Source organism: Triturus cristatus, chromosome 1_1 (assembly GCF_964204655.1).
Source record: "Triturus cristatus chromosome 1_1, aTriCri1.1, whole genome shotgun sequence".
Taxonomy (NCBI): domain Eukaryota; kingdom Metazoa; phylum Chordata; class Amphibia; order Caudata; family Salamandridae; genus Triturus; species Triturus cristatus.
Window position 1 is genome coordinate 928,939,723 of NC_140579.1, and position 10,063 is coordinate 928,949,785.

A 10,063-nucleotide genomic window follows, 5' to 3' on the forward strand; every position below is an offset into this window, starting at 1 on the left:
ACAAGCATTCCACAGCGTGGGTACGGATATGTATGGACCATACCCCCACCCCGTATGCATGGAGCGTACCCCCAACCCCAACAGTGTAAGTACGACCCGTACCCCCACCCACGTACGTATGGAGCGTACCCCCCATGCCAACAGTGTACGTACGGACCGTAACCCCACCCGCGTATGCATGGAGCGTACCCCCCACCCCAACAGTGTAAGTACGACCCCTACCCTCACCCGCGTACGTATGGAGCGTACCCCCCACCCCAACAGTGTAAGTACGACCCGTACCCTCACCCACGTACGTATGGAGCGTACCCCCCACCCCAACAGTGTAAGTACGACCCGTACCCTCACCCGTGTACGTATGGAGCGTACCCCCCACCCCAACAGTGTAAGTACGACCCGTACCCTCACCCGCGTACGTATGGAGCGCACCCCCACCCCAACCGTGTATGTACGACCCGTACCCTCACCCGCGTACGTATGGAGCGTACCCCCCACCCCAACAGTGTAAGTACGACCCCTATCCTCACCCGCGTATGCATGGAGCGTACCCCCACCCCAACAGTGTAAGTACGACCCGTACTCTCACCCGCATACGTATGGAGCGTACCCCCCACCCCAACAGTGTAAGTATGACCTGTACCCTCACCCGCGTACGTATGGAGCGTACCCCCCACCCCAACAGTGTAAGTACGACCCGTACCCTCACCCACGTACGTATGGAGCGTACCCCCACCCCAACAGTGTAAGTACGACCCGTACCCTCACCCGCGTACGTATGGAGCGCACCCCCACACCAACCATGTATGTACAACCTGTACCCTCACCCGCATACGTATGGAGCGCACCCCCACCCCAACCATGTATGTACGGACCGTACCCCCACCCCAACAGTGTAAGTACGACCCGTACCCTCACCCGCGTACGTATGGAGCGCACCCCCACCCCAACCGTGTATGTACGGACCGTACCCCCACCCCAACAGTGTAAGTACGACCCGTACCCTCACCTGCGTACGTATGGAGCATACCCCCCACCCCAACAGTGTAAGTACGACCCCTACCCTAACCGCGTATGCATGGAGCGTACCCCCCATGCCAACAGTGTACGTACGGACCGTAACCCCACCCGCGTATGCATGGAGCGTACCCCCCACCCCAACAGTGTAAGTACGACCCGTACCCTCACCCGCGTATGCATGGAGCGAACCCACACACGTGTATGTTCTAAGCGTACATATCCGGAAATAGGAGGGGTGTGTGCAGAGTCCTCCCAGCAGTGCCCAGACGCAGGAGGGGTGTGTGCAGAGTCCTCCCAGCAGTGCCCAGACACAGGAGGGGTGTGTGCAGAGTCCTCCCAGCAGTGCCCAGACGCAGGAGGGGTGTGTGCAGAGTCCTCCCAGCAGTGCCCAGACACAGGAGGGGTGGGTGCCTAACACTCCCAGCAGTGCCCAGTCACAGGAGGGGTGTGTGCAGAGTCCTCCCAGCAGTGCCCAGACGCAGGAGGGGTGTGTGCAGAGTCCTCCCAGCAGTGCCCAGACACAGGAGGGGTGGGTGCCTAACACTCCCAGCAGTGCCCAGTCACAGGAGGGGTGTGTGCAGAGTCCTCCCAGCAGTGCCCAGACGCAGGACGGGTGTGTGCAGAGTCCTCCCAGCAGTGCCCAGACACAGGAGGGGTAGGTGCCTAACACTCCCAGCAGTGCCCAGTCACAGGAGGGGTGTGTGTAGAGTCCTCCCAGCAGTGCCCAGACACAGGAGGGGTGGGTGCCTAACACTCCCAGCAGTGCCCAGTCACAGAAGGGGTGTGTGCAGAGTCCTCCCAGCAGTGCCCAGACGCAGGAGGGGTGTGTGCAGAGTCCTCCCAGCAGTGCCCAGACACAGGACGGGTGTGTGCAGAGTCCTCTCAGCAGTGCCCAGACACAGGAGGGGTGGGTGCCTAACACTCCCAGCAGTGCCCAGTCACAGGAGGGGTGTGTGCAGAGTCCTCCCAGCAGTGCCCAGACACAGGAGGGGTGGGTGCCTAACACTCCCAGCAGTGCCCAGTCACAGGAGGGGTGTGTGCAGAGTCCTCCCAGCAGTGCCCAGACGCAGGAGGGGTGTGTGCAGAGTCCTCCCAGCAGTGCCCAGACACAGGAGGGGTGGGTGCCTAACACTCCCAGCAGTGCCCAGTCACAGGAGGGGTGTGTGCAGAGTCCTCCCAGCAGTGCCCAGACGCAGGAGGGGTGTGTGCAGAGTCCTCCCAGCAGTGCCCAGACGCAGGAGGGGTGTGTGCAGAGTCCTCCCAGCAGTGCCCAGACACAGGAGGGGTGGGTGCCTAACACTCCCAGCAGTGCCCAGTCACAGGAGGGGTGTGTGCAGAGTCCTCCCAGCAGTGCCCAGAGACAGGAGGGGTGGGTGCCTAACACTCCCAGCAGTGCCCAGTCACAGGAGGGGTGTGTGCAGAGTCCTCCCAGCAGTGCCCAGACGCAGGAGGGGTGTGTGCAGAGTCCTCCCAGCAGTGCCCAGACACAGGAGGGGTGGGTGCCTAACACTCCCAGCAGTGCCCAGTCACAGGAGGGGTGTGTGCAGAGTCCTCCCAGCAGTGCCCAGACGCAGGAGGGGTGGGTGCCTAACACTCACAGCAGTGCCCCTGCACAGAAAAGGGTGGAGTACCCACAGATCCAATGCCCACAAATGTCAGTCAGGTGCACAAAGATCCTGCAGTACATGTACCACATGTGTGCGAGGCTGGAAGTATACATATGCATAGCGCCTAAAAGAATACATGTACACATGAAGTCATGGCAACAGTCTACATACACAAGTACAGTGACCACCAAGGACGCCACGAATGATGCAGGTGGAGACATCGCTCAGCATGCATGGGCCAAGTCTAACGAGTCCGTCACACACCCAGCCAATGTAGACACAGCTCAGCCCCACATATTGGAAAGACCCTGCAGGGAAGAAGTCAGGTTACACAGAGGAAGGAACACACCTTGGGACGATGTCACCATGCAGTACCTGCTTACATGAACAAAGTTATGTAGCCAACAGCTTGTGATGGCACACAGATACCAGGATCCACCCTATGACCAGCACAAGATGACAATTCCCACACACCCAACACATAATCACCACCCAAAATAATGGGGCAGGTCGACCAACAGCAATACCAGATAGACAGTAGTGTACTAAGGAAAAATAAATTGCTTTAATCAGCATCCAAAACATATGTTATTCCCTTCAAAGTTCAAAAAGTACGATGCCCATAGGGCTAAACAAAGTTCGAATCCAGGTGGGGGACACAGTGGGACGCGTGTCCCCTAGCTTGCCTGCACAGTCAGACTCCATCGTCTTCCAGAGCGGGGAGGGCATCATGTGGGGGGGAAGGACCAGGCACCACAGGGACATGAGGGCGAAGGGTAGGCGTCGTGGGTGCAGGGATGGAGGACTCCACCACAGGGGGTGGGTCAGGGCCAAAGGCGGAGGCCAGGATGGCGCTGCACACCTTTGCAAGGTCCTCCAACGTCTCCCCTGCACCCAAAGGAACCACAGGCCCCAAGGAGGGGGGGGGGCGGAGGGATGGGTCGCAGCGCCACAGGGGGAGGGTGTGGACAGGGGGGGGACTCAACCACCCTGACCGGGGACTCCCTTGACCGCTTGCGGGGTGGTGTCACAGTGGGGCTCAGGGACAGAGCGGCCATGAAGGAGTCCTTGCTGGATATGTGGCCAGGAGAGCTGAGGGGAGGGGATTTGGAGGGAGTGGATTGGGTGGAATGCGGACTCCCACTCTGGCTGCATGACTTACGTTTGCCCCCCGACCCAGTGGGTGTGCCTACTTCACCCTGTGTGTGCGTGCCAGGAGGTGTGCGTATGACCTTCCCTGCTGGTGTGGTGCCTGTGTCTGTTGTGGTGGGTGCATGCTGACGTCTGGGTGTACGCGGGACAGGCATGGGAGTGGGAAGTTTGGATGGGGCAGGGGTAGTGGGGGGGACGTAGTGCTGCAGGAGACCCACTGCTGCAGTCAGTGTCGAGTCTATGGACCTCAGCAACTGGCGTTGGTCAGCCTGCGATGAAAAAATGCCCTCCAAGTATGCCTCCATGTTGTGCAGCACTTGGCTGTGGCCATGGAGGACATTAAGGATCGCAGCCTGACCAATCTGCAACTGCCGTTGGATGTCCACAGACTCGGCATTGGCGGCAGCAGTGGAGACAGGGGCAGGGGGTGCGGTGACTGGCAGGAAGGAGACATGTGGTGACCGGGCACGCTGGGAAGGGACACGAGCAAGTGGGAGGCGGCTGATGGCAATGGAGGGGGCGGGGTGCGATGTTGTGCCGCTGTCAGCTGGTGGTGCAGCCTCCGCCCACTCGGAGAGATCATCCTCGGACCCGTCAGCTTCATATTCAGTCGTGCCAGTGGACAGGTCCTCGGCCTCACTCTCCTCCGCCTCCGTACCACTCAATGTGCCAGCCACGATGTCAACGCTGGCACTGGTGCTCGGTCCCTCCGCACCGTCTGTGCTCATGTCTCCCTCCGTGTCCCCCGACGATGCTGTGGGCAAGGTGAAGAGACAGCAATTAATCACACACCTGTATACATATTTCACATGAGTCCAATCTACATAGGTTACAGTGCATAGCCTGAAAAGAAAGATCAGTAACATCTACAAAACAAGGTACAGATGTAGGGCATGCAACACACAGTTGGTAGACCCACCATGCCACTGAAAATCCATGGAGAGCATGACACAATTGCAAATGACATGAAATGGAGTCTGACATAGGAGCCAGGCCCTGGGGACAATCCAGCACTGCATCTGCACCACACAGCGTTGCCGAAAATAGGGATGAGCAGGGACCATATCCATGAACTTGAGGCGCATGCTGCATAGGTAATACTGAAAACATGGCCAACATGACTGTCTCACTGCACCTTGAGTGTATGTCCAGACAAACATCACACACTGGCCAGACCTAGCAAGGTTATTTCAGGTTTTGACATGTAGGCTTTGCCCGCACCAACCACCCCCTACATGAGACAATTTGTTGAGACACAGGAAGCACTTACATCTCTTAGTCTGGGTGAAATACACAGGGGCTGCATAAATGCAAGATTGGACGCCAAAGTCCCAAGGTGCGCCTGTCCAAAGAATCATGTACTAATGGCCATCATCAGATGATTGTAACAAGACACACAGGCACTGGCCACTGTGACTATGAACAAGGGAAATCAGGTCAGGCTGTACAGTGGACACTTGTACTACATTTCACGTCAATATATATGGTGCCAGGGGACAATGGCAAAGAGCACAACCTATGCTGTAGACACTGAGAGTGTCCACGTTTTGTGATGACACACATGACACCTAGGAAAATATGCCCCAGGGGACAGTAGTGGCCACACAACTCCATGGTCCTGAATGGGAATGACTGCAACACACGCCACCATCCCTGCACTATGCGTATCGCACACTCATGCACATCATGTCACAGGCCACAACATAGGACATGCGCGCTGTAAGGCATGACACTTGAGAGACTAACTCCCATGTCTGGACTCGGCATCAGTGCCAACTGACATGGAACCCACATGTACTGAACTGGACAGGGCACAGGCAAGGTCCCAAAACCTGTTACACACCACCCCCACACATGATGCTACAGGCATAGTTCACGTGGAGAAAGTGCCAGCCTAGATAACCTTGTGAAGGAGTGACTACACACAGACCAGGGAACACATTGCAAGGAGGGGAAGGGAGGCAGGAGAGCACAGCTATACTGTGGGTAACTGGATCTGCACAGCACCTTTAAAACCTGGCAGTGAATCCATGCAACTGTGCACTTACAAATGCTGGTGACACACAACAAACACACATGTACCTACCCCCTTCCTGCTGCTGCTTCTCCTGTAAGCGCCTCTCCAAGTCTGGAAATACCACCGCCAGCACACGCTTGTGGATGTGGGTCAGACGGCGGCGCCCCCGGTTCTTATGGGTCTCAGGTGAGTCCCCCAGCAGGACCCGTGCGATCCTCCGCGTCCAGCACCGGATATCCTGCCAGCGTTTCCTCACCTGGGACAGGTGCCGCTTCCGACCATCCGCACTCCTCACGGCTCTGACGGCGGTCAGCCATATCTGCTTCTTGGCAGAGGCGCCCACCTGTGAGGATGAACAAGTGACACTACATCAATACACCAGGCACATGTCACAGAGAGACATATTAGAACAAATGTGCTGTGTACAACAAGGCATAGTATGCATCCAACACATTGCACCTTTGTCATAGGGACATCATCCTCTGGGGAAGGGCAAAAGCAGTTCGTGCCATTGAACGTACACAGGTGGAATGAGGGCAACTACACAATCAATGATCCAGGCTCACACTGTGCATCACAAGGTACACCAGGATAATGTGCAGCACCTCTAAGCAGTCACATGCCACAGGCCACTGACGCTACCGCAGCAGAGTACACAGACACACACAGGCACAGGACATTCACCTTCCATTGCCAAATGCTGCGACAAAACTCACTCTGCACATGTGCCACTAGACGGGGGGGGGCTTACAGGTGTGGGGATGGCTCTGCACGTCAGACATACAGCACTGCTCCCTGCTCACATCACATGGGCAGGGTATATCCATCCCTCATGCAGCCCGGATGCCACATCCCACATATGCACCCACCCACATGACAGGGGACTTACACACACACCGATGTCCAGGGTATGCCCACATCATGTGGACACTCTCAGCACAGGTACACAGAACTAACACACATCTGTGGGTACAGTCACCTGTCACACTGGGCTGACCACATAATCACATGAGGACTGTAGAGGCTACATTCCCAGGAGGGTAAGACAGGCAGAATGTGGCATGCACCATGCAGTGATTGTCACAGTAAACACAATGCAAGTGAGGACGGCAGACATGCACCACAGCATGCTCTGGCTGGGAGACATCAGGCATTCCCCCCCGGGACCCCCCCTACAGTACATAGCATGTGTGCCACACCTGGACACAATGCCTGAAGTCACAGTCACAAAAAAGGGACACAGTCTGTGCCAGTGGACTCTGCACTCACCTGATACCCTGGTCGCCCATACAGCATGGGGTACTGTGGGAGGATCACATCCAGCAAAGCCAGGTTCTCCTCCAGGGTGAAAGGATGTGACCTCTCCACAGACCTTGACATGGTTCCAGGGAATCAGTAGCAGCAGCTGGGTCGTGGAATACAAAGATGTGCAGGCAAGTGCTCCCTCATGGGACCTGGCTGCCTTATATCTGCCTTGCTGGCCTGTTTCATGCACAGGAATACAGAGTGATTGGTCACTCACATTTGCATCCTATGTTTCCTCCAATCCCTTCAAACCTAGCACAGTCAGTGGGTTCTTATTGTGTTTTTTTCTTCAGCATGATGTCAAATCCACAAACACATTGCAACAAAGTAGATTCATTCCAACTGACTTCTGCTGTGCACCTTCCGGAACAAATTCAAACTTTAAACTTGGTCTCCATGACAACCAGCATGCATGTAGGCCTTTATACTTGTCCCTCATGTGTCCCCTATGTAATTTGGAGCTTCACACACAGGTACGGTGCGTTCCGGGGCCCTAGGGCACCCCAAATGCATATCAATGGCCCGTACAGGCGTGTGTACGGTCCGTACCACCATGAGTACGCATACGCGAGAACACCCATAGTGGTACGGAGCGTACACACGCGTGTACGGCCCGTCTCACTATGGGTGTTCTCGCGTATGCGTACCCATAGTGATACGGACCGTACACACGCCTGTACGCTCACTATCACTATGGGTGTTCTCGCGTATGCGTACTCATGGTGGTACGGAGCGTACACACGCCTGTACGCTCACTATCACTATGGGTGTTCTCGCCTATGCGTACTCATGGTGGTACGGAGCGTACACACGCCTGTACGCTCACTATCACTATGGGTGTTCTCGCGTATGCGTACTCATAGTGATAGTGAGCGTACAGGCGTGTGTACGGTCCGTATCACTATGGGTACGCATACGCGAGAACACCCATAGTGATAGTGAGCGTACAGGCGTGTGTACGCTCCGTACCACCATGAGTACGCAAACGCGGGAACACCCATAGTGATAGTGAGCGTACAGGCGTGTGTACGCTCCGTACCACCATGAGTACGCATACGCGAGAACACCCATTGTGATAGTGAGCGTACAGGCGTGTGTACGCTCCGTACCACTATGGGTGTTCTCACGTATGCGTACCCATAGTGATACGGAGCGTACACACGCCTTTACGCTCACTATCACTATGGGTACACATACGGCAGCACTCCCATAGTGATACGGGAACGTACACAGGCCCTCTTTGCGAAAGTACGGTGCTTTTCACACATCACAGTGGTGACAGGCAGCACACAGGAAGGAATAGGGCTGTCATACTTGTCCATGGATGGACATCAAGGCATTGTCTGGGCAGTACTACATGTGTGGGGCACAGGTGTGAAAGGCTGTGATGTGGCACATTACTCCTGAGTCGAGAAGGCACCAGATGTATGATGAGATGTGTACACATGTAATGTGTGACGGTGCAATGTGTGCCAGGCATACCCTTGACTCCTTTGACATGTGTGCATGTCGTACTGGGGATGGGCGTCACTGGCATGGCACGGACAACAACACACGCAAGTGTCCTTTGAGGCCCGGTACAGGGGTCACCACACCTGACATGTCACTACCCACGGTGCACGATGTGACTATGTCATGTATGTGTGGGGGGTTCCCATTAGGTTGATGTTGGAGCTCCCTCAAAAGCAGCAGCTGTTGCAGCAACCAACATGTGTCTGTGTGTAGATTGACATGGCACACTGTTCCGCACACCATGCCACATGTGGTATCGGATGTGAGGTGCGTATGTATGCATGGGACACGGAGTAGCGTAACAAGGACATGTCTGCATCCTCTCTATGAATGTGTGGTGAGTCATCACATGTACACCTTCATGGCAAGGTGTGTGGGCTGTCCTAGTGTAATGTCATGTGACCTGTGGCTCTAGTGTTCCGCTACCAGTCTCTGCAATCGACATCCTACTTCTGCTGATGTGTGGATGTATGTCACTCCTGTGTTGCGTCTGGCTGTTCACTTACACTGGGACACAGCTAATCCCATGCCACGGCATGTGGAGGTTCACAATCTCCGTGTGTAGCTGGGTCTTGGTAGGAGTGTCACCTGGCAGCCATACGTATCCAGGGCATGTGGCACATACCTGACTCCATATGTAGCATATGTGTATTGACAGATTAACATGTGCTCAGTACAAATAAATTGTTAAACCAGATGGGTCGCACACTGCTACACCTACCAGGCGTGTTCCCCCAATGAAAATGGTCCCTGATGGTCAGCGTCGGCGGATACACCTATGCTCGAGTGTGAATGCAAGTATGCGTGGTGTGTGCCATCCCTGGACACGTGTTTCGAGGTAGTTGCCTCTCGTCAGCAGGGAGTAGGAAAATGTGTGGGGTTGCTGTGTAAGCTGCTAAAATCGTTATCAGGTCTAGTACCTCTCGTAGCGCGCAGGTGCGTAACCATGAGTCCGTCGACTCCATCGGCTCAAGGGAGCCTGAATATAAAGTTAAACCAGATTGGTCGCACACTGCTACACCTACCAGGCGTGTTCCCCCAATGAAAATGGTCCCTGAAGGTCAGCGTCGGCGGATACACCTATGCTCGAGTGTGAATGCAAGTATGCGTGGCGTGTGCCATCCCTGGACACGTGTTTCGAGGTAGTTGCCTCTCGTCAGCAGGGAGTAGGAAAATGTGTGGGGTTGCTGTGTAAGCTGCTAAAATCGTTATCAGGTCTAGTACCTCTCGTAGCGCGCAGGTGCGTAACCATGAGTCCGTCGACTCCACCGGCTCAAGGGAGCCTGAATATAAAGTTAAACCAGATTGGTCGCACACTGCTACACCTACCAGGCGTGTTCCCCCAATGAAAATGGTCCCTGAAGGTCAGCGTCGGCGGATACACCTATGCTCGAGTGTGAATGCAAGTATGCGTGGCGTGTGCCATCCCTGGACACGTGTTTCGAGGTAGTTG